The sequence below is a fragment of the Zootoca vivipara genome, chromosome 1 (assembly GCF_965207765.1).
Source record: "Zootoca vivipara chromosome 1, rZooViv2.hap1.1, whole genome shotgun sequence".
Classification (NCBI taxonomy): Eukaryota; Metazoa; Chordata; class Lepidosauria; order Squamata; family Lacertidae; genus Zootoca; species Zootoca vivipara.
Genome location: NC_142582.1, coordinates 58,906,167 through 58,931,307, shown reverse-complemented (window position 1 = coordinate 58,931,307; position 25,141 = coordinate 58,906,167). Strand labels below are relative to the sequence as shown.

Sequence of the window (25,141 nt, the reverse complement as noted above, 5' to 3'; positions counted from 1 at the left end):
GGAAGCCGAACGTGTTCCGTTTTGAGTGTTATGCTTCCGATTTGAGTGCCACACTTCCGTTTTGAGTGTTACGCTGAGGTCTGTCAATTTTTGCTATTTGGGGTTTTTGCTTTTGCGGCTCTTTTTGTTTTGTTTTTGTGACTGTGTGGAACCAAGTTCAGCTCTTGGTTGATTGTGTGACTGCAGTCACATCGTTTATTGCTTTCATTTTATGGATCAGTGGTCTCGTTAGATAGTAAAATTCATGTTCAATTGCTGTTTTAGGGATTGTTTTTAGGAGTCTGGAAGGGATTAATCCATTTTGCATTACTTTCTATCAGTGGCGAATGGTGCTGCTTGGCTGCCCAGGGTGGCACCCCCTGGGGGTGGTGCGTCGCTCTGCAGCGTGCGCACGTCGTGATGCACGACACGCACGCCAGGTCAGACTGCTCATGTCCGCACATGGGCAGTCTGTCTGGGTGGCTGGTGTGCTCTGAAGCAGAGCGTGCTGCGGAGCGGTTTGCTGGCACCAGCGCCTGGCAACCCACTCCGTAGCGTGCTCTTTTTCTTCCTGCTCGGGCGGAGGAGGCGAGGGGCAGGCCAGGGGCGCTGCCCCCGTGTGAGTGGAGCTAGTATGGAGCTAGGGCGGCCCACCCCCTACGCCCCTCCCTTGCTACGCGCCTGCTTTCTATGGGAAAGTGCACCTTGGTTTGGGAACACTTTGGTTTTGGAACGGATTAAGTTTGAGAACCAAGGTACCACTGTACACTCAGAAGCAGTATTATGTGGTTCTGAATGTGGCAAACCGGGTCAATTCTTTACAACCCTACCAGCTGCATCCTGCAGCTTCCAGAATGCTTTTCCGGGTAGTCTGGTGCTGAGCACATTGCACCAAACTAGATCTGAGGTCACTGGAGCATGGGGTAACTCGTCCTAACCTCTCCAGTCCATAAATGACCATAGGTGGTACATGAGAACTTAAGTCACTTATAGTAACCATGTAAATTTTTTAAGTCCATAAACTGGGCTTGTAATGCAGCCTGATGTACACTAGGTGGAAGCAGCACAGCTCCAGATTTTATACATGCAAAGAAAATGGAACCCTGCCTGAGGCAGGCCGGTTTCTTGGCCAAGACAACCCCATCAATCAGCCTGCAATAAAGAACGTAAAGTATTTTAGCCCCAAGATAAGACCTGAGCAGATTAGACTCTTTCTCTCCTTCCTTTAACTCACAGGCTGAACTGTGCTTGGCAACTTCTTCTTGAAAAGCTGTACCAAATTAAAGGGGGAGTGGAGAGGAGAATTAACCCTTTTGCTACTGTAACTGATGAAGCTGTGGGAACGACATGCAAAAAACAAGTGTTGCAGCTTATTTTTAAAAGAGATCAGCAATACTTTATAGACCACAGTAAAATGTTTTAAAAATTAGGTGTTTGTGGTGCTTGAAGCTGTAATGCTGCTCTGGTATGCGTGCATAAGATAAGTCGTCTTCAGTGTTTTTATACATAAATTCACCATGCACTTTGGGAAAGGTGAGTGGGGAGGTTTTACTCTCCCCTCCCCCAGATGGGACCCAGGTGGTGCTGTGGGTTAAACCACTGAGCCTAGGGCTTGCTGATCAGAAGGTCAGCGGTTCGAATCCCTGTGACCGGGGGGGGGGGGGGTGAGCTCCGGTTGCTTGGTCCCAGCTCCTGCCAACCTAGCAGTTCGAAAGCACGTCAAAATGCAAGTAGATAAATAGGAACCGCTACAGCGGGAAGGTGGATCGAGAACTCCCAGGAGTGCAAGCTGGATTTCGAAAGGGCAGAGGAACCAGAGACCAAATAGCAAACATGCGCTGGATTATGGAGAAAGCTAGAGAGTTCCAGAAAAACGTCTACTTCTGCTTCATTGACTATGCAAAAGCCTTTGACTGTGTCGACCACAGCAAACTATGGCAAGTTCTTAAAGAAATGGGAGTGCCTGATCACCTCATCTGTCTCCTGAGAAATCTCTATGTGGGACAAGAAGCTACAGTTAGAACTGGATATGGAACAACTGATTGGTTCAAAATTGGGAAAGGAGTACGACAAGGTTGTATATTGTCTCCCTGCTTATTTAACTTATATGCAGAATTCATCATGCGAAAGGCTGGACTAGATGAATCCCAAGCCGGAATTAAGATTGCCGGAAGAAATATCAACAACCTCAGATATGCAGATGACACAACCTTGATGGCAGAAAGTGAGGAGGAATTAAAGAACCTTTTAATGAGGGTGAAAGAGGAGAGCGCAAAATATGGTCTGAAGCTCAACATCAAAAAAACCAAGATCATGGCCACTGGTCCCATCACCTCCTGGCAAATAGAAGGGGAAGAAATGGAGGCAGTGAGAGATTTTACTTTCTTGGGCTCCTTGATCACTGCAGATGGTGACAGCAGTCACGAAATTAAAAGACGCCTGCTTCTTGGGAGAAAAGCAATGACAAACCTAGACAGCATCTTAAAAAGCAGAGACATCACTTTGCCGACAAAGGTCCGTATAGTTAAAGCTATGGTTTTCCCAGTAGTGATATATGGAAGTGAGAGCTGGACCATAAAGAAGGCTGATCGCCGAAGAATTGATGCTTTTGAATTATGGTGCTGGAGGAGACTCTTGAGAGTCCCATGGACTGCTAGAAGATCAAACCTATCCATTCTTAAGGAAATCAGCCCTGAGTGCTCCCTGGAAGGACAGATCGTGAAGCTGAGGCTCCAATACTTTGGCCACCTCATGAGAAGAGAAGAATCCTTGGAAAAGACCTTGATGCTGGGAAAGATGGAGGGCACAAGGAGAAGGGGACGACAGAGGACAAGATGGTTGGACAGTGTTCTCAAAGCTACGAACATGAGTTTGACCAAACTGCGGGAGGCAGTGCAAGACAGGAGTGCCTGGCGTGCTATGGTCCATGGGGTCACGAAGAGTCGGACACGACTAAACGACTAAACAACAACAACAACAACAGCGGGAAGGTAAACGGCGTTTCCGTGTGCTGCTCTGGTTTGCCAGAAGTGGCTTTGTCATGCTGGCCACATGACCTGGAAGCTGTACGCCGGCTCCCTCGGCCAATAATGCGAGATGAGTGTGCAACCCCAGAGTCGGTCACGACTGGACCTAATGGTCAGGGGTCCCTTTACCTTTACCTCCCCCAGATGGTACTTAGACCACCTATGCAGTGAGCCACAGGTGGCTGCTCTCAGCTTTTCACAATGTGCAAAATGGGGAAGAAGAAAAGATGGGGAGAGGAATTGAAAGAAAAGAATGCTCTTGAGCACATGGCTTTTGAGGAAAGCATTCCTCAGTATAAACCCAATACAAAATGGGCCCACTGCATGTTTTCTTGTTCTACATTGATACTGACAGCGTGCTGTTCAGATTCCAGGGAATCCACCTGTCTGATACGGGTGCGTGTGTATGGAAGTCTGGTATTCTCCTGCATTAATGATCTTCTTAGAATTTTGAAGTGTCAGGCATAGCTCTAGTGGCTTTAGCCCAAACGTAGCAGAGTTTTCCTGCACAGCGCAGAAGCTAGTTGAGGTGGAATGACTAGTAGGCTAGACGCAGAATAACTATTTACAGGATTTATTAAAAGAAAATAAAAGCAGCAGAGTTTCTGCATACAAAGCAAAGCAAAATAAATCCTTGCTCTTCCTCTCTCCAACCATATACACAGCACTTCTACTCCTAACACCTAAAAAAAACCCAACTGTGCTAGCATTCCTAGATAACAGAGTTCAGTGCTGGTCGTTAACCAATCAGAGAGAGTAGTTTCTAGGTCAGGCAGACCTTGGCTTTCTGCCAAGAGTAAATTGACACTGCCTTGAGTTAATTGTGTGAAGCCAGAATCTGTAAGTTTCCCATGAGAACCAATTAACCAATTAACAGAAACTGAACACCCCCTCACAGATTCTGCTGGACAATTAACATCAAATAACACCTGTGTAGGAACTTTTACTGTTCACTCATTTTTCCAGCAAACCTAAACCCTTGCACATTTGCTTGTTCTTTATCTTTGCCAATGGTTTAGTTAATACATCTGCCACATTTTCTTCACTTGATACATAAGTACATGTGATTACATTGTCTTGTACACTACAACGAACATTTTGGTATTTTACAGCGATATGTTTGGAACGTGACTTGAAACCCTCTGTTTTACTTAAGGTTATACAAGCCTGATTATCAATGTAAACTTGTACTGGTTCACCACAATTTACATTTAAATCTGCTAACAAACGCTTGAAATAAACCACCTCGTTGCATAATTCACTCAATGCGGCGTACTCAGATTCCATTGACGACACACTTACAACGTTCTGCTTGCGCGATCGCCAACTGATTAAAGCTCCACCGAACATTATGACTAATCCTGTGACAGATTTTCTATCTGGCAAATTTCCCCAGTCACTATCACAGTAGCAACTCAACATTTCATCCTCTGAAGAATTTAGTTGTAACATATAGCCAATTGTCTGTTTGAGGTATCTCAGAACTTGCTTTACCCCTTTCTAGGCATTTAGTGTGGGTTTTGAGACCAATCTACTTAGTATGCCTACTGCATAGCTAATATCAGGTCTGGACCATTGTGCTAGATACAATAGACTTCCAATTACAGAATGATATACCTCTGGATGTTCAAATACAGGACTCTCATCTGTATGAAGTGTTTTTATGAAACCTGGATCCATAGGTACCGCTGCCCCTTTGCAATCCTGCATCCTGTATGTAGTCAGTAGCTGTTTTATTTTGTTCTGCTGACTAATTAGGCAGCTGCCATCTTGGGCCCAGCACACTTCCAACCCTAGATATGCCCGAACAGGGCCTAAGTCCTTCACTTTGAACTTACTGGACAATTGCTTAGCAAACCTTTTAGTTTGTTTGTCTGTCTTGCAAGCATACAATACATCATCTACATAGATCAGACAAAACTCTTGATTACTGCCTGTACCACGTACATAAACACAATTGTCAGCTGTACTCTGCTTGAAGCCAAATGACAGTAAGGCCTCATGAAAACATTTGTTCCAAGATCTTGCAGCCTGTTTGAGCCCATATAGAGCTTTGTTTAATTTCAGCACTCTATTGGAACCTGTCTCATAACCCGGCGGTTCAGCTAGATACAGGTCTTCTGATAATGATGCATGTAAATATGCAGCCTGTATGTCAAAATGATTTAACTGGAGTTTTCTCTTTGCTCCAAGCGTTAGAATTAGCCTTACACTGTCCCCTTTAGCAGTAGGGGAAAAAGTCTCGTCATAATCTTTTCCAGGCCTCTGAGAGTATCCCTGAGCCACTAAACGAGCTTTGTATTTGTACCCTCCTGTCACCAGTGGTTTAAGTTTGTACACCCACCTGCAGCCTACAATCTTTGCCCCCTCAGGCGCTGCTACTGGTGTAAAAACCTTGTGCTCATTCAAAAAGGACATCTCTTCCTCCATTGCCTGTTTCCAAAGCTCTGCCTCCTCTTTTGGTAACTTTAACACCTCCTGAAAACTCTTGGGCTCTGCAATTACACTAAACACATTTGCAGTATCTGGAGAAAACCGCTCTGGAGGCACTCCTTTGTTTTGTCTTTTAGATCTTCTGGGAGAAAATTTTTCTTCTGACCCACTTTCCTCCTCAGAACTATGACCTCTCTTCTGTTGCTTAGCAACTGGTCTCTGGCTAATTGCACTTTCTTGAGAGCTCTTATCTGAACTTTCCTCCCCCTCAGACTCTGATTCTCTATGTTTACCTTCAGAGTCACGAAGCCCCTGGGAAGGTTCAAACCAAACCTCAGTATTGGCATGTAGTCTCTCCCAGCCACTATGTTCACAAAAACTGGCATTCCTGGAGATCACAATGCCATTTGTCCCTTCAGCAAAACGGAAACCTTTTCCTAGCTCCTGGTAGCCCACAAACACTAACTGTTTGGTCTTAGGATCTCCCTTCTTTCTCATTTGTTTTGGAATTAATACCCAGGCTTTTGACCCAAACACATGCAAGTGGTCAATTTTGGGTTTTTTGCCAAACAATTTAAAGTACGGAGTTGTCCCTATTGTTTGATGAAAGAGCCTATTTTGGAGATAACACGCGGTGAGCATGCTCTCCCCCCAATAAGACATGGGCAAATCAGCATCATCAAGCATGGCAAACATCATTTCTTGAAGAGATCTGTGTTTTCACTCCGCAATGCCGTTCTCTTCCGGGGGAAAAGCGTTTGTTTTCCTATGCCCAATGCCACGCTTCTGTAACCAATCTCTAAAAGCATTTGACATAAATTCCCCACCTCTGTCCGTCTGAATCCTTCTGAGTTTAAGGGACAGAAACCTTTCCACAGATGCCACCCAGCCTTTAAATTTAGTGAACACGTCACCCTTATTCTTCATTGGATAACACCAAGTGTAACGTGTCGCGTCATCAACAATTGTTAGAGAAAAACGCGACCCACCCCTGCTTACAGCAAATGGACCAACCACGTCCATGTGGACTAGCTGTAGCGGTGACTCACTAACTCTATCACTCCTGGGGTAAGAGACTCTGTGGGTTTTAACCTTTTTACAAATATTGCAGTCAAGAAACTGGTTACAACTCTTTAAATTGCACCCATCAGCCAATTCAGACATTTTCAGTACACTTTTCCAGCCAGCATGCCCCATTTTCCTGTGCAATAAGTGCACACAGTTGTCATGCATAGCTTTGTTGCTCACTGCAGGCTGAGATTTACTGACTACTGCTGCAACTTGAGATCCTGCTTTAAGCCAAAACAAGCCTCCTTCTGACTTAGCAGTGCCTAAAATCTCACCAGCCTTCTTAATCATGCAACTGTCTCCTTCAAAATGCACTTTAAACCCAGCTTTTAGCAAACAATCTACAGACATCAGATTGCTCCTTAATGAAGGCACACACAGTACATTTTGCAGGCATTCACGCAGACAAGGAACAAAAACTGCACCCCCCGAAATCACTTCAGAAGTACTTCCGTCTGCTAGAGCCACCTGGCTGCGCTGTGCAGAGTTCTTGGAAACAAACAATTCATCTGAATTTACGATGTGCCGAGACGCTCCCGAATCGACCACCCAGACAGCTTGTTTCTCCTCAGCAATCTTGACCTCGGCGGTCACCAGCTGAGCAGACTGTTTTCGTTTGAAGAATTTCTTTTTACATTGCTGCTGATCTCGTCTCTGCTCCTGCACCGGCCACTGAGACTTGACCAACTCTGGACATTGTCGTTTTAGATGCGCTGAAGACCCACATCGGAAACAACGCCTAACAGCAAACGCTGACTCCTCACTGGCACGCTGCTGCTGCTTCACCTCTGGTACGGCATGAGAACTCCTTCCAAACCGCCCGCTTGTAGAAGCCTCTGCAGCCAACGACCTTTCTTGCTTCTTCTGCCATTCTTCAATCAAACGCCCAGTAACATAACTGACTGTTAAATCACCCTCTTTCATTGCTTCTAGAGACATAACAAGATTATCCCAGCTTTCCGGGAGAGAGCTCAGAATGATAGCCACCTTCTCCTGCTGGTCTAACGCACAGTCTCTTTCCTGAAGCGCAACAAACTTTAACTGCAGACTGTGTAGGTGTTCCTGCATTGTAACCCCAGGCTGTAACATTGCCTTGTACAATGCCTTGCGAATAAACAGCTTGGAAACCGCTGTCTCACGCACATGGAGTTCTTTAAGTGCTTGCCACACACCTCTAGCTGTCTTGATTCCCCTCACATACGGCAACTGGGAATCTTCCAGCCCCAAGACAATTGTGGCCCTTGCTCTTTGGTCTTTATCGAGGTCTTCATCATCAGGCTTCGCAGAAAACTTACTCACCACTTGCCAGAGATGATCCCTCTGCAGCACTGCCTGCATGCGTTCCGACCACAGCAAGTAATTGGAGTCATTCAGACGCTCAAAAGCCATCTGAACTGGTTGTGAGGCCATCTTGAGAGCGATGTCCCTGGAACCTGGAACCAGCTACTCACGGCCACCGAGAGAGAACAGGAACCACAGCACCCAGCACTCACACGCTGCAGCTGTCGTCCTTGAGTCCACTGCGTCACCAGCTCACGACAGTCAGGAACCAGCCAGTGTCCTTCCGCTGCACCAACGCCACAGGAACAGCGACTTCTGGAACTACTGGAACCTCTCCGCTTACGCTGACACCACCACAACTCAGGCTGGCAGCACGAAACCCATAACCTCTTAGAATTTTGAAGTGTCAGGCATAGCTCTAGTGGCTTTAGCCCAAACGTAGCAGAGTTTTCCTGCACAGCGCAGAAGCTAGTTGAGGTGGAATGACTAGTCGGCTAGACGCAGAATAACTAATTACAGGATTTATTAAAAGAAAATAAAAGCAGCAGAGTTTCTGCATACAAAGCAAAGCAAAATAAATCCTTACTCTTCCTCTCTCCAACCATATACACAGCACTTCTACTCCTAACACCTAAAAAAAACCCAATTCCTAGATAACAGAGTTCAGTGCTGGTCGTTAACCAATCAGAGAGAGTAGTTTCTAGGTCAGGCAGACCTTGGCTTTCTGCCAAGAGTAAATTGACACTGCCTTGAGTTAATTGTGTGAAGCCAGAATCTGTAAGTTTCCCATGAGAACCAATTAACCAATTAACAGAAACTGAACAGATCTTAAGCACATTTGCTGGTCACATTAAATCATAAAATTCAATTTGTTTCATCTTTTTGTATGGAATTGTATGTTAGCATGCAGTCTGTTTCTTTTACTCTTGTCTAAAGAAGGGGAGAAAATAATTCACTTTTATTTTGAACAGGAAACCTTGGTAACAAGCCTGATGTTGGCTGAACATGAATTATTCCGTTAAATAATTTTTTTAACCCAGATAAAAAGAGAAGTGAAACTTCTTTCCTACAAGCAGCTATCTGAGTTAGCTCCTTTTAACAGCATGGGCTGCAATCCTAATCCCACTAATTTGGGAGTAAACTCAATTGAATTCAATAGGATTTCCTTTTAAAAAAATAATAATAATATTTTTCCAAAAAATTGTTAACAACATTTTTACATCCATTGTTCATCAAATTCATCTTGTTTGACTCCCCCCCCCGGCTTTCACATTCAATCAGTCATCATCTTACATATCATTATTTTTCCTCTATAAGTTTCAAATCTTATTAATAAATAAATTGTTTACATTTATCCCGTCATAAATGTTACAACAACCCTGCTAATATTTTAACATATTTACAGTGTTCTTTAACATAGTCTATAAATTTTATCCAGTCTTGTGTAAATTCTTCTCTTCTCGTTGCCTGATCTTCACGGTAAGTTTTGCCATTTCAGCATAGTCTATCATCTTCGTTATCCATTCTTGCTTCGCTGGTGTACCTTCTTTCCATTTTTGGGCAAACAACATTCTAGCAGCCGTGGTAGCATACATAAACAGTCTCTTTAGATTCCTTGGTATCTCTTCTCCCACTATTCTGAGCAAAAAGGCTTCTGGTTTTTTATGAATAGTTAGCTTAAACATTTTTTAAAACTCATTTTAAATAATTTCCCAGAAGTCTTTTGCCTTTCTACAAGTCCACCACATATGCATAAAGGTCACGAGGGGTCACAAAGAGTCGGACACGATTAAACGACTAAACAACAACAACCATCATTATCTTTACATTTCCAACATGTTTTGGTGCAATTTTTATACATCTTTGCAATCTTAACTGGGGTCAGGTACCAACGGTAAATCATGTTCATATAGTTTTCCTTTCCTTCTGCTGGGGAAGAAATTCAATTCAATTCCCATTTCAAGGTGAACCCATTTAATCCATACTTTCCAAAGCAAGACACAGCCATCCTCCGAAAAGCACACTTTCCTGAATTTTGCAGTGTAGTTCCCCAATCAATGTGCTCAAAAAATGCACATGCAGCAGTAAAGAACTGGGATGCAACCCATATAACAAAATAACAATATTGTGGGTTTCTAGGAAGTAAAACATTGCCCCGGGCCATTCCCTGTTTAGGTGGTTATCCCTTACAGCCACCCTGTTTCTTGCGTGGACAAGCGGAGTCCCCCCAACCACAGGAGACTCCCGAGTGGAATAATGACTCAAGACAATGTGCTATAGGATTAAAATTGGCCACAACTTTATTAAGTTTCAGATGTAGGGAGACCTTGGCTCAGGCATTGGGCATTTATACTTCACAGTCCCCAGCTGTGGATCTGGGGGACATCAGGGTTATCCAGAATGTGTGGGGATTGGGCTAGCTCTGAAGAACATGTGTTCATGCAGAGATCCTGCCCCCCGTTTTGCCACCATCGCAGGGGAGAGCAATGACAACCTCTCGGCATATGGCCAATGCCTCCCCTCAAGACCCGTTTAACGGGGAACCCTGGGATCAGCGCTGCAAGGGGGCGTGGGTCACCGCTTCATCTCCCCCCCCCGAATTTAGGGAAGATAGACTAAAGCGGGGGTAGGCAACCTAAGGCCCGTGGGCCGGATGCAGCCCAATTGCCTTCTCAATCCAGCCCATGGACGGTCCGGGAATCAGCGTGTTTTGACATGAGTAGAATGTGTCCTTTTATTTAAAATGCATCTCTGGGTTATTTGTGTGTTCATTTTTAAATATATATATGGTCTGAGGGATGGTAGACTGACCCACGGCTGAAAAAGATTGCTGATCCCTGGACTAAAGGATTCTGCCCAAGGCCTGAAACTGCCACCGGAGGCTGCAAAATCGCGGATCGCCGCCAAGACTGCTTACACCTGAAAAGGCCCTTCGCCATTTGACAGCCATTCCAAAAGGCCATGCCTAATGTCGCTCAGCCAATGCTCATTACCAATGGCTGAGAAGTGTGAACTCCATCGGGCCTGAAGAGTTCCTTCCTGTAGATTTTGATTCTGGGATGCTTCACAATGCATCCTTCTAAAAGCACACTGAAATATACTCAGATTCCTGTAGTGATTTCATGCTCTTAATTGCAGCTTGTAAAACAGCAATTAAATTGCCCCCCAAACCTCAGGCTTTTATATACATTATTTACACAATGAGTCCCGTCTTACTGGCTGATTCTGCTTCCCTCCTGGAGCCTGATTGGTCTTTTCCTACAGGCCAATCAGTTGTTGCATTCTACGATCCTACTTGCCTATTGTTCTAGGAGCCAAGCTTAGTACAGAACACCCACTTTCCTGAATTTTGCAGTGTAGTTCCCCAATCAATGTGCTCAAAAAATGCACATGCAGCAGTAAAGAATTGGGATGCAACCCATATAACAAGATAACAATATTGTGGGTTCCTAGGAAGTAAATAATTGCCCCATTCCCTGTTTAGGTAGTTATCCCTTACAGCCACCCTGCTTCCTGCTTCACAGATCAGAATGGTTCTCAAGCTACTGAACTAGAATACAAAACTAGTGTCATGTTGTGGTAAGGGAGGAGGGAGGTGTCCCCCCCCCATTCTCTCCAAAAATAATTGCCAAGCACAGTTGAAAAGTGTTTTCCTACATTACTTGAAATGTGATTTATCACCTACAAACAGCAATGTTCTTACTGTACCAGCGAGAGCTGCAGGTGTAGCAGCAGAGTCAGCAGTGTGGTGGTGCTAGGAAAGAGGTTTGATTCTTCTAACTCCAAAGAATGTTCTCTTATGGTCAAACAGCATGAATTTTGCCTGCACAGATATCTGTCAAGGATGTGATACATGCAAGTTAATTGGCTAATAGTCCGTTGCTTCATTATGGGGGGAAATCGGTGAAGTGTAACAGTGTGCCCTGATTTCAAAGAAATTGCCTCACACTTTGCTGTACAATCATTAATGTACCCACATTGCTTTCTGCTGAGTGGCTTTCCTCTGCATTTTCGAAATGTGTATTCCTGTTCTGAGCCTTGTCCTACTCAAGCTCTTCTTGTCGCTTGCACTGTGCAAAATAATTCATTCTCCTTGTCTTCCCTGTTTATTCATCTTAAATATTTGCCCCCCACCCAAAAGAAAACTCTCCACAAAACAGTTTCGTGTCTCAACATATCTCTGCTGAATTATCTAATGTAAATCCTAGGTGGTGAGCAAGGCTAAAGTTTTGTCTTCACTAAAAAGAAAATACCCACATTCTTAAAAAACAAACAGAACAATTCTTTATACTGAACATTGTTTTCAGAGGGAGGGAGGGAAAGCCCCATAGGCCGTATTATTTAATAGTTTAATGAAACGATGTTTCATGGCAGGATGATAAATCATTAGGAGAGAATGCTGATGACACACAGAATACTATTGCAGGAATATCTCTTATTTTTATAGCCCTGCCTCCTGATCCTTACTCTTTCACCCCTTTTGAATATCAAAGCAGCCAAAATATGTGCTCCTCTTCCTCATTTAAGTGTGCAGACATACATGACACCCCACAGCTGTTCCAGTAACTGTCATACATACATGCTGTCCTGACCAGTCTGGCTTCTATGCGAAAGAGGAAGTGGGTCTCTTTGAATGGCTTCCTTTCAAGCAAAAAGGCAGTTTCCAAGCTGAAGTCTGTATGCTTTTGATAATTGCTTAAAAGTAATTCCCCTCCCCTTCTTCTTGCTTGCCCTCAGATTTTGCAGACTAATGATGGAGAATATGGAGTGAAATGAGATTATGGCAGTGCGCACACTATAGACCTTTAAAGCACATTCAAAACTCATTTTTCCACTCAAAGAATTCTGGGAGCTGTTATTTGCTAAGGGTTCTGGGAATTGTAACCCTGTGAGGAGTAAACTACAGTGCCCATAATTCTTTCAGTGGAAAAATATGCTTCAAACACGCCTTAAAGGTATAGTGCATGTGCAGCCTAAGTGAATATTAACATATATTTGTGCCTTCCCATCAATCTAAAACAACAAGATGAATGAAAAGCAAACCTGTCTCTGTTTTTTGAAATTGTCCATATGCAAAAATAGCACTGTTGTCCTTCCCCCACATTCTTCACAAGCTCGGGGGCTTTCCGGATGCTGCAATTTGTCCATGAAATATTGTACATGACTGAACAATCCAGACACCCGTGTTCTCTATCTGCTCTCAAACTGCTAACACAAGTTCCTAGAAAACCGCAACTGCAGTCTCCGGAAGTGGGACTGTGGAAGTTGGCTGTGCTTTGATGACACAGGCGCTTGGTGAATGGCACACCACATGGTGAAGCAGTGGTGCTTTCCTTGTCTGATCCATGCTGCTGAAAACTGAGTTACACAGTGTGTTTATTTCCGCTAGAAATGTTATGCCCAAGAAGCCAGTTTGAGATGCTGTGTATATGCTAGGGGTAATGGAAGTTGAGTTGTTATAAAGTGCCTAACAATTGACCATTGCACATGTTCACTAAGTTTCATTGAGAATGTGTGCATCATCTGCCCATGAAGAGTGAATTGTGCACATTTCCCAGTCAATATGCACAATATCCAATAAGTACTGGGGAATGTGCATATTTCTGCTAGCCAATATGCATAAGCCCCAACAAGTGCTGGGGTATGTGAGTATCTCGAGTGAATTTTGTACATTCTTTTTCCAATATGCATAATCTCCAATGTGCGTATCTCAAATGCATTTTATGCACTTTCTGGCCAATATGCACATTCTCTGGGAAATATGCATAGTTGCCAAGAAACACGCCCTTGTTTTCTCTCTTTAGTTTAGAAGTGTGCAATCTGTGGCAGGCACACACAGAGCTGTGGGCAAAAGATGGTTATCTAGGAAAACAAGTCAGTATTGAGAGTGGGGCATTTAGGTTGATTCCTGACTTCACTTATCTGGGAGTAAGCCCCAATTAGGAGGATTTACTTCTGAGTATACATAGATTGCCTTTTAACTGACCTTTAGATTCTCCAGGATCTGAGGTAACTGATTGATGCATGCAGACTAATCTTATGAATAAAGTTATTTCCACTGATTTCAAGGGGACTTGCTCCCAAATGAGTGCCCATATGATTGTAGGCTACCTTTTTTTGCAAAGTTACAGGTAGGTAGCCGTGTTGGTCTGATGTCGAAACAAAATTTAAAAAATTCCTTCCAGCAGCACCTTAAAGACCAACTAAGTTTTTTATTTTGGTATGAGCTTTCGTGTGCATGCACACTTCCTCAGATACTTTCATACCTGCCAAGTTCTCCCTTTTTTTAAGGGAAATTCCCTTATGCTGAATAGGCTTCCTCGCGAGAAAAGGGAAAACTTGGTGGCTATGGATACTTTTTTTTTGCAAACAACGTCTTTTTTCTTAATACTTTGGTTGTTGATTTGCAAGGGGGAAACCAAAAGAATTCCGAAAAATAAGGGCTATCTTTATGCAAAGCATCGATTAGGAAGCCCAAAGTTTCTCCCTAATTTTGCTCTCCCCAGTCCCCTCGGCGAGATTTTTTTATTTCTCATGTGTGTGATTTTGGCAGGCTGCGAAATCTGACCTCATCCGCGAACGGGCGTGTCGTGACGTCAGCGGGCGGCCCCCCTCCCGCTTCTGACAGCAGCAATGAACCGGTGATGGGAGGAGTGTGTACTAAGTCGGGGAGAGTTTTGACGCGGGCGCTTTCACGTGAGCCCTCCTGGGGCTGGAAACTATTGTGCGGAGCCCAGAGAGAGTGGCAGCAAGCGGGGAAAGTGGCTGCCATTGCGGCCAGCGGCCAGAGGCGGCGGTGCCGAGCTGGCGATGGGAAAGAAACTGCACGGACATCCTGGTTTGTACCACTTAAAGGAACAGCCAGAGTCGAGGGAGGGAAAGAGCGAGCGAGGGAGCAGCCAACCAGCCATAGACTCAGCGAGATCGGTGCTTTCCCGGCTGTTTTCCGACAGAGGCGGAGCGCCCCTACGGCTCGGTGAGTGCCCTTGGTTCCTTTTCGCCCCCTTCCCTTGCCGCTCTGGGATGCCAGATGGGGATGTGGGGAGCGTCATCTGCCCCACGCTTCCTTGAAAGCTTCCTCGCTCCAGCTCCAAGGGCGGGCGGATGAGCGGCCGGAATTGTTCCGCTGAGCGTTATTAGGAATGGTTTGCAAATGCAGCCGGGGTTGCAAGCAACCCTTCTCCGCCCTCCGTCCCTCCCTCCGTTGCATGGTGAGCTGGCGTGGCGCGGCCGGTTGCAACCCGGCAGGGATTAGCCTCCCACCTAGTGCGCGCGTGTCCTTTCCTCCTGCTCAAATGCAGAGCGAAACGGCAGGATTAAAGCCGCGGCGCCTGCAGATACCGAGCGGCGCGAGGAGGGCGTCTTCTCAGCCAACTCCACCCGAGAGATCCTGCTCTTCCTTCCTCCCTCCCTCCATCTCCAACCCCCCACCCCCGAGGGAGTAGGGATCTGTTGCATCATGCCCCCTTTATCTTTACTACATCTCCACCCTTTCCCTTGGAGCAACCGGAAAGTTTGACTGGAGCCCAGCGTCCTCCTCAGCCATATGGGGAGCCCTGCTGCACCCCTCGGGAGTGTGGCCACGAATGAACCCCTTCCTGTATCCTCCCAGTATTTGGCTGCGTTTCCTAGCCTGACTTTTGAGCATTGGGGCGGCTGGGAAGTACCCGGAGCTCCATACTGAAGCGTTGGGGGCGTGTGAGGTCAATAGGGGGGAGAAGAAGAGGGCAGTTGCTCTGCGCTTGTCTGGGATGCTCCACGCTCTGGCCCTGCGTGGGCTTAACTTTTCCCCTCAGCCCCGCCGCGGGGCTCCCTCTCGAGGCGTAGCGCCAAAGCGCCGCGTGACCTTTTAACCTGCTTGCCCCTCAGCCTCAGCTTGGCTTACGACAGCGCGACCTTTGTCTTAGCGTTTGAGGGGTGCTCCTTATGAATGCTGCCAGTGACCCTGGAAACTTAGTGGCGGAAACATAAAGCAATGTTACCTTGCTGTTGCTGCTGCTGCTGCTTCAACCCAGTGAAAATGCAGGGACTCTTGTTGCCCTCCCCTCTCTTTGGGTGGCTTAAAGTGTTTTTAAGCATCTTGGTGCCCAGCAGGATCCCTCTTTTTCCTGTATAAAACCAGTCGCCTCCCATGGTCATGCAGCTGTTTGTGTAACGGATTGTCTGTGATGCGTTGCCTCTGGAGAACATGGTAAGGTTTGATGTGGGAGAACTCTATGGATACTGGACTGGGCAAATGCCTTCTAGATTCCCACCCCCCTTGCAGAAGCAGTGCCTGCCCTCCAGCCTTGATCTCCAGCAGAGCAGCCTCTCCTTGTGCCACCTCCTACATGCTGGAAGCAGCGTGGCAGATTCTCAGGCCAAAGTCTCCACCTCCTCTGAGGCAGAAGGCAGCCACACAGCCTGCCAGGACCAATCAAGCTGCATGCAGTCTCTCTCTCTCTCTCTCTCTCTCTCTCTCTCTCTCTCTCTCTCTCTCTCTCTGTGTGTGTGTGTGTGTGTGTCTGTCTGTCTCTGTCTCTGTCTATCTATCTATCTATCTATACACACACACACACACAATTTTTTTAAAACAACAGGGCAAGATACACACTCCAGCTGATACATAGAATCAGAGGTGACCACAGTACGTTGACAAAGGACAAATTTGTTGTTGACAAATCTCCACATATCCTGAAGGACTGAATCTGCTCACTTAGCTTGATTTCAGCGCTATAGGCCTGAGTGGTTTGTAACTGATCTCCCTGTCAATATATAAAAATGGTGTGAGCCTTGTGGTATGTCAGCTCCGGATATTAAGGCAGGGTGGTGCACAGGATCTCAGACTCATCATCCAAAGCTTTTGTTGGGATTCACAGATAAAGGCTCCTTTTCCTAGTCTGCTGTTTGTAAAAAGAGTATTGCCATCCTAAGCAGCACTTGGGTTCAGCCACAGGGTTAAGCTGCTTCCCATCCTATTCAAATGGGCATTCTCAGGGTGATTTTTCAAAAATGTGTCCATGAAAAACAGGCCTCTGAAAGCTATGCAATATGATTGCTTTAGTTTTTGTGTGAGTTTGTTTGCTTATTTGTTTTAAATTTGCTTAAATTTTCTAGTACAGGCTAGGCACTGGATTACCATGCCAGAGATTAGAATTTGATATTCGCCCTGCAGCTCCTCTGCCATATATGACCTTGGGTATGCCTTCTGATTGGGTGTTGCCATTCTCTTGGCTTGTTTTGAGATGAGCTCCTGCAGCAACTAGCACAAAAAGAGGTTGGTCAAATGTCTGGCTTCTGCTCAGCCATGGGGTAGCTGCAGCGAACGTGATGCTCAGAGACTTTGTAGACCAGGCGTCGGCAACCTTTTCTGCCCATGGGCCAGAGGATTTCCACGGACTGTCGTCTGTGGGCCGGACATGGGCCGCACAGGTGCAGAAGCGATTTCCGGTGGCACTGCGGACATTTTGGAAATGGGCAGCACAGCACCAGAAATCGCTTCTGCGCATGTCCGCGGTTGCGCAGAAATGATTTCCGGTGCTGGCTGCCCATTTCCAAAATGTCTGCTGTGCCAGAATCGCTTCTGTGGTTGCGTAGATGTGATTTCCGGCGCTGCTCAGCGAGTCCCTGCACCACACTGTGCCAGTTTACCGCAGCATGCCAAGCGGGCGGCTTGGTTCATGGGCGGCCCATGGGTCAGATAAACGGCCTCCATGGGCCGGAGGTTGCCAATGCCTGTTGTAGACAGATGGCTGGGTTTTTAGTTATAATTTTTAAACAAGGCAGTATCCTTGCCATAGGCCATTCATTAAAATGAAGTGATGAATAATACATAAGTCGTCACATCTTTCTTAGAGAGGGGCCTGATGTGGTGAACTCATTTCACTAGCTTTATGCTTTGCTTATCAACATATCTTGGCAGCATAGAAAAGAAAACACACATATAAGCTTCCTAATATAGTTGTTCAAAAGAAAATTAATTTATGCATTTATTCCATTTATTTAACATTGTCTGCACAGAGCTTTGAGTGGCATATTTGGGAATCAATCCACACACCCCTTCCATATTTTATCCTTGAAGCAGCCCTTTGAGATAGGTTAGGGTGAAATGGTAACTTATCCAAAGTCACTAATTGATTATGATGGCTGAGTGGGCATTTGAATCCAGGTCTTTCTAATCTGTATCTGGCATTGTGGCCCAGGTTTCTTCCTCCGAGCTGTTGAGCCACTTCCACATTTCTAGCCATGTATTTCTTCCTCCTTTAGGATCATTACCCCATGAACACCAAGAAATGCAGCTTCCTCCACCGGTTTCTCCCTGGGCTGAAAAATGTGTAGCCCACGGAATTTAGTTCTATACTGTATCTGTTAATATATGAAACTTTGGAAATGCAATGTACAGCAAGACTAGGGAGACTTGCATGTGTTTTTTACAAAAATGAACCATTACTACTAGAAGATACCATGAATGTGTAATTCAGTGAACAAAATGGTTTGTGTACATCTGTGTATGCCCAAGCATAGGCTTCCTAGGTGTGATTGTTGATATCCCTTGGTCCCAATTTCTCATCTGTGAAATGTGAATAACAGCAACCTTCGCCTCTCAGGGCTGCAGAAGAACTAAATATTCAAGACCATAGAGCAGGGTTTCCCAAACTTGGGTCTCCTGCTCTCCTACAACTCCCATCATCCCTAGCTAGCAGGAGCACTGGTCAGGGATGATGGGAAGTGTAGTCCAAAAACAGCTGGGGACCCAAGTTTGGGAAACCATGCCGTAAAGCATTTCCAATGCTGCTACCACAATCCTAAATATGCTGTTCTTTGCATTAATGGAGAAAGTGTGCTACTAATAGATCTGTACCAGCATAATCAAACACAGAGTAGGGATCAATCTATGCATTGTTTTGGTTATTTGAAAATTGATTTCCTAAGGCAACCCCCTCCCCTACACAACCACACAAAAAGCAAAGCAAGGAGATTTCTATGGTTTTTAAGATTCAGTATTTTATTTATTTACTGCACTCATATCCCACCCCCTCCTCTAAGGAGCTCAAGGTGACATGAATGGTTCGTTGCCTTCCTTCCCATTTTATCCATGTGAGGTAGGTTAGGCTGAATGATTGTGACTGGCCCAGGGTCACCCAGTGAGTTTCATGGTTGAGCGAAGATTTGAACCCTGGTCTCCCGGGTCCTAGTCCAACACACTAAGCACTACAGCACCACTGGCTTTTTACCACTATATTCCACCATTGCAAATACAGTGGTACCTTGGTTTACGAACTTAATCTGTTCCAGAAGTCCGTTCTTAAACCAAAGCATTCTTTCCCATAGCAGCGTGGGACTCAATTTACAAATGGAACACACTCAGCAGGAAGCGGAACATGCTCTGCTTCCAAGGCAAAGTTCACAAACCAAAACACCTACTTCTGGGTTTCCAGCATTCTTAATCAAGTTGTTCATAAGCTGTTCTTAAACCAAGGTACCACTGTAGTCTGAAGTTGTCCTGCGTATTCTGCCTCTAGACTCCACCACCTCATTTGTCCATATATCTAGACCCAACCTTAAAATACCTCAGGCAAGATGAATGATAGACCATTCATACAATAATTTTGCCTCCTGATTTCGCTCCTTCCTTTTATCCAGAGAATTGATTGCCACAGTATTAAGTAAAAGCAGATGCCTCTCCATAATGCAAACAAGCAGACATGCTCGAATGCTGTTTAATCGTGTAAATTAAGACCATTGGATTAGATGTTGATGAGGTGTACATACGTTCCAGTGGAAGCTACACAGTTGCTGTAAAGTCATTACAGTTTTTTCAAAGCCCCACCCTGAACATGCAGATTCCTTGATTTTATTTAGTTCTTTGTAAAGTTGGGAGGATATGGGGTTGTATCCAACTAGATTCTTTTGTGAGTACACTCATAAAAAATAATGGACCTTAAGTTTGCCATGCCCATTAATTTCAATGGATCTACCAAAATAGGCTACAACTTCTGATAATATTGCATGAACTTCCATCTCTTTTCAAGTTGGTACACCAAAGAGTCTGTTCCCTTTTTCAGACATGGAAGAGGGAGATGATATTTTGCACCCTTTCAATTATTTGTGTAACATTTCAGCATTACTACAGAAGAAACGTGCTAGACTGTATTGAGTAAAGGTATCTGTACTCTGTATAAGCAAGCGCACAAATTTATGTGCATCACTTCAATTTTCAGCTTGCTGGAAAGATCTGTTGGAGCTGTTCAGGGTTGGGGAATCTGTGGCTTCTCAAACTTTCCATCCCCCACTTTAGACAGCTGAGGCCAACCAGTCATAAAAGGTTGGTTCAGGGGCAGAGCCAGACACAAAATGGTGACAGTTTTTGGCATAATTGATTGACAGTTACTGACATTACTTTCTACTGATGACTTATCCATTCTTTGCCATCATTTGCCATCCATCATTTTCCTTGTGGCAATGAGTTCCATGGGTCTACTTTCATCAAGCAGAGTGCAGACATTGACTCAGAGGTAGTTACCCGATTTTAGGCAGAATTTCCTGATACAGAGGCTGTTACCACATATGCCACCCTTCACCAAACAGATGCCCCCAGCTGTTTTGGACTAAAACTCCCATCAGCCCCAGCTAGCACAGCTGTGTTGGGTGAGACTAATGGGAGTTGTAGCCCCAAACAGCAGGAGGGCACCATCTTGGTGAAGGCTGGTTATATGCACAAACATCTTGGATTGAGTTAAAGGCCTGACGGCTTTTACATTTTGCGTTTTGATTCATTTTAATATCTCAGATTAGAGCAATGACATTTCATACTGAGTCATGACATCCTCTTTAATCATTCTGTTTTTGGTGGGTGCTTCTGCCTCTCCAGAAACAGCTCCATATGGCTGTGTGATGATGATTCACCCCAAGCTTTTGTCTAGCAAGATTCTGTGCATCTTGCATCTGTGGTGTGTTTATCACAAATTCTTCGCTTCAATTCTCCATATATCATTCGGCTTTAAAGGAAAAGAAGAAAAAGGGGGAAGCACCCACTATCTCCTTCGGATATTACTTTTTAGGCAGAGCAGTCCTATATCCCCATTTATGTTTGTCCTAAACTTCCTAGTGTTTTTCACTCTCTCTCTCTCTGCCTGTCATTTCCTTGATTCTCGATGCCATGGTATGCAACTGAAAAGTAGCTATCTGTTCTCACAAGTTTCTACTGCAGTAAGCAAACAGTTCTTTAATGTGTCAGTGCACCAATTCTTCTCTGGTAGAGATCCTAAATGATCTCTGTGTATACTTTCTGGAACTGTTATAATTCTCACTTCTGTTGTCATCTCTAAAGTTGAGAAGACAAAACACATTCCCATTAAATAGTATGTGAATTTTGTAGCAGAGAATTGAGGCCAGAGCCAGATTTACCTATGAAACCATTATTTCTTGTCACAGGTTATATAACCACCTACATTTTCCTACCTCCCAATCTCTAACGCCTTGGCTCAGACATTATGCCTAGTCATAATTCACAATCCAAGCCATGGTTAGAAATTCCAAATGTACAAGAGGCAAACCATGGCTTATAGGTTATATTCTTGTCATCTTCTGTTTTCTGTCCTCTCAGAATTCTGCTTTAATAAGTTCACTCTTGTTTCCATGGTGTAGCTTCTCTTAAGATGGAGCTATGACCATAACTATGGCATGTCACTTTAAGCACTTGACACAAGCCATTATTTGCAAGCAAACTTCGTAATGTTGTTTTAGATGCTAGTTAGTTTTTGCTGGCTGTTTATAAACAATGGTCCGTTAATTCAGGCACTGCACCAAACTTCCTTAATCCTGGTTTGGAACAATGTCTGAATTTATCCATGCAAATGAGTTGTCGTTCAGAGAACCATATAAATGAACAACATGTTTGAACTGGTTCAGAGGCAATATTTCCAGCTTAATAAATAATAATTTATTAAACCAGGAATTGGCGTGGGCCCTTTACATTGTACATTCAGTGCTTTGGCCTTGGCTACTTTAAACCACAACTCCTATTTAAAGCACAGTTTCCATTATGTCCAAAACAGGATTTCTTTTTCATTTTTAAATGTCAGTTGGCTAAATAGGACAGGAAGCCATTGTCTGATCCTGGTTCCAGGTCACAGAAGGATGTGAAGGAGGCCCATTCTTCATTGCCGGCTTAATAAACCATGGTTTATTAAGTCAGTAATGTTATGTCCTAACCAGCAGTCCATGTGCTTCAGGGCCCACTAGAGATATGCTCTTGTTACCAGTGTCTCAGATAATGATTCAGAAATGCTTGCCTTGGGGCAAATTCTATGTCTCACTGATTGTTGCTTACATTTCTGCATGTATCCAAAATTGCGCCACCAATTGATTCACAACACTGTTGTTGTCAATTTGTGCTTTATTTCAAAATGATATTTTACCACTATTTCTTCTGTTTTTAGTGGCCTTCCTCTCGCTGCTAATGCAATCCACTGGGAAGAAGAGCAGCCTCCCAGTTCACAGGTCCTTTTAACAGGGTTCCTTGTTAAGCCTGTTTGATTCACCCACTGTGGCAATTAGTTTTTATGGGAGCACTCCAAATCAGTTCAAAAAGTGGTGCTTGTATAAATCTGTGTCTCCATTGACCGAAACCCTTTATTCATGTAGATTGTGCTTGCAAACAGTTTTATGGCCTGTTGGTTTGCAATTGGTACTGCTTTACTCCACCTGCACAGCAACACAATTTATATCAAGCTCTCGGGACCTGGGAGCACTGAGCATCAGTACTGTTTTGCAAACGTAATTGAGACTTTGATATTTTAGTGGTGAGCAGAAAATGCTTTTTAAATGTCTTGTAGTCAAAGAAACGAAGGGATCCCTTCCAGCTTTCTCCCAGGAGAGGGAACAGTATTCACAAATTGATCAACAGATGACCTGGATTTTGCTTTGGAAGGAAAGGACAGCCACTGTTGTCAATGTGCTTGCATGTGACTCATGTGCATATATATTTGTGTATGCCTGGTATTCCAGAGCCCGATAGAGGGTGTTCTGCAACGTGAAGTACGTGATGAGGTTTCTCTGCAGTTGGATATTGGGCTGAGGAGATCTGTGTGATTATTCTGCTTCTGTGTACATGCAGCCTTGAGCTGCTCTTTGCAGGCTGATCATGATAATCCATGGTCTGGAGCAGATGGGGTGGCACAGCATGCAGGAACGCACGCACGCATTTGCAAGCATAGCTGTTTACCTGAAATAGGCATACAGCTGAACCATTGGGCGCAGTGCTATTTTTCTGGAAAAAGAGGTGCTGGAACTCACCACAAATGCCTCCCTTGTTCTCTTAGCATAGCAATGGCGCCCACCTGAGAGGTGCCGGAACTGGGTTCCTGTGAACTCAGGCTGAAAAAAAGCCTTGATTGGGTGAAGTCTCTTATATTACAAAAGGGGAGGGAGGGTTAAAGTCTCTGATTGAGATGATGTTTGGGTTCAGAAGAAGTGGGGAGGGAAGCGTTGGGGGGAGGATATGTCCTTCCCACCACTACAAATACCTTCCTTCCATGGGATTCCCAGTGAGCTGGTCTGCTCTGTCAGCTGAAAGGGCTGTAGAATGAAGCTGTTTCTCCTAAGCTCAGTGTGCTTGACAAGAGAGATGGCCTTGGAGTAGTTATAAATTATTCCTAGAGCTCTCTAGTGAGTGGACCTAAGAATAAAGACCTGGTAGTGAGAAACCTTTAGTCATATCCTTTCTTTCCTGCCTCACCTTGATCTGTCATTGGACTTTTACTGCTTCATTTTGCAACACAGTTACAACTGCTATGCTGGCGCCTAAGTACTGTATATGAGCAGTTCCCCTTTTCATTTCCATGTTTTTTGGCATTTAATTTGCCCCCCCCCCCTATTGCAGGGATAGCCAGTGTCACATCCAGATACTATGGACTACAACTCCCAACACCCCTGGCCATTGGCTATTAGCTGAGACTGATGGGAGTTGCAGTCAATGCCATCTGATAAGCATCATGTTGAGTGTCTTGTCTTATTGGTTCAATTCTACACTTATTGGAGGGCTCCTGACATGCACACTGTGCTTACTTGGAGACCAAAGTGTCTGGGGGGGGGACCACTGTCTCCTGATGAAGTCATTGGATTTGGCTGGGCACATTGGTTTCCTGTCCTCACCTAATGGTTTCCTTGCAGTATCAATTCTGGCCACTTTCTGATTGCCTACTGAGCATTGATATGTTTGTGAGGAGATTAGATGATGTTGCAGAGCATTTCCTCACAATTTTTCTTACTGCAAAAGTCCAATCTTTTGGGGAATTGGGCTTGTTTTCCAAGAGTGTTAATTGCACAGCCCAAATTTGCCAGGGTGTGACTGAGCCCTACTTGAAAATAGTGAGAACCTGGAGGTACCCTTTGACCATTACACTCCTGTTTACAATTGTGTAAACTAGGGTTTATTGCCCTACCATTTTCTAACTGGTCAGGAAGCCTGCGATATCAAATGATATCTTACTTGTGTAATCAATAGTTGCCTTTGAGTAGAAGCATTTTTATTTCAGCACTAATTCATTCTTCAGTACCATGTCAGCTGCTTTCCTCAAAACTGTTTATATTTAGAACAACATTCCCTCCATATTATGCTGCTTCTGATTCTAACAGTGCATAATGTGTCAGTATGTGGCTTGGTTTTCTGGAGATACCACTTTAAATGATCTGCACTCAAGAGTCTCATGTGTCTTTCATTATTCCATATCCATGCCAATTATGTTGGCAATACCGTTCCTATACTACCCCTTCCTTTTATCCACAACTCTTCTTTAGCATAGCTGTGTGTGATAATATATCATTGCTGTAATTGTAACTGCATTAAAGCAATGATTACCACTGGGTTGGTGCTACAACTCCCATGATCCCTAGCTAACAGGACCAGTGGTCGGGGAAGATGCGAATTGTAGTCCAAAACACCTGGAGGGCCGATGTTTGGGGATACCTGCTTTATACCATGTCATATTATTGGTCCTTCTAGTTCAGTATTTTGTCTGCGCTGACTGGCAGTGGCTCTCCAGGGCTGCAATCTCTACCTGGATATGCTGGGACCTTCTTAGGACCATCTGCATGCAAAGCAACTGCTCTACAGCTAAGCTATAGCTTCCCCCCCCCCCCACCAAAGATCTGTGGCCGTGGTGAGATCAATAGCAGATCCTGCACTTTCGCGACCTTGAGATGGTTTGTATGGAATTTGTATATCCTGACTATGTGAAAGGTAACATAACCAAGTCATAATCCCAATCCTATTGGGATCAGGAGTTATAGTGATTTCTGGAGAACTTAGCTTTCATGTCAATATTTTGAAAAGGGGATTTATTTTCCTAATTCATAGTTGTTAACTGTGAGTT

General features: G+C 44.5%; 1 protein-coding gene across 2 annotated transcripts in view; it reads left to right on the top strand.

Annotated features, from left to right (window-relative positions):
- Positions 1–14,576: 14,576 nt before the first annotated feature.
- Positions 14,577–25,141, top strand: part of SLC25A22 (solute carrier family 25 member 22) — a 70,916-nt gene continuing 60,351 nt past the window's right edge. Inside the window, exon 1 of one of the 2 annotated variants that reach the window (XM_035122088.3) lies at positions 14,577–14,763. The gene's annotated coding sequence lies outside the window, so the exon portion shown is untranslated. Of the gene's footprint in view, positions 14,764–14,898; positions 14,999–25,141 lie in introns of those variants that run through there. The other variant, XM_035122114.3, reaches the window with a different exon arrangement.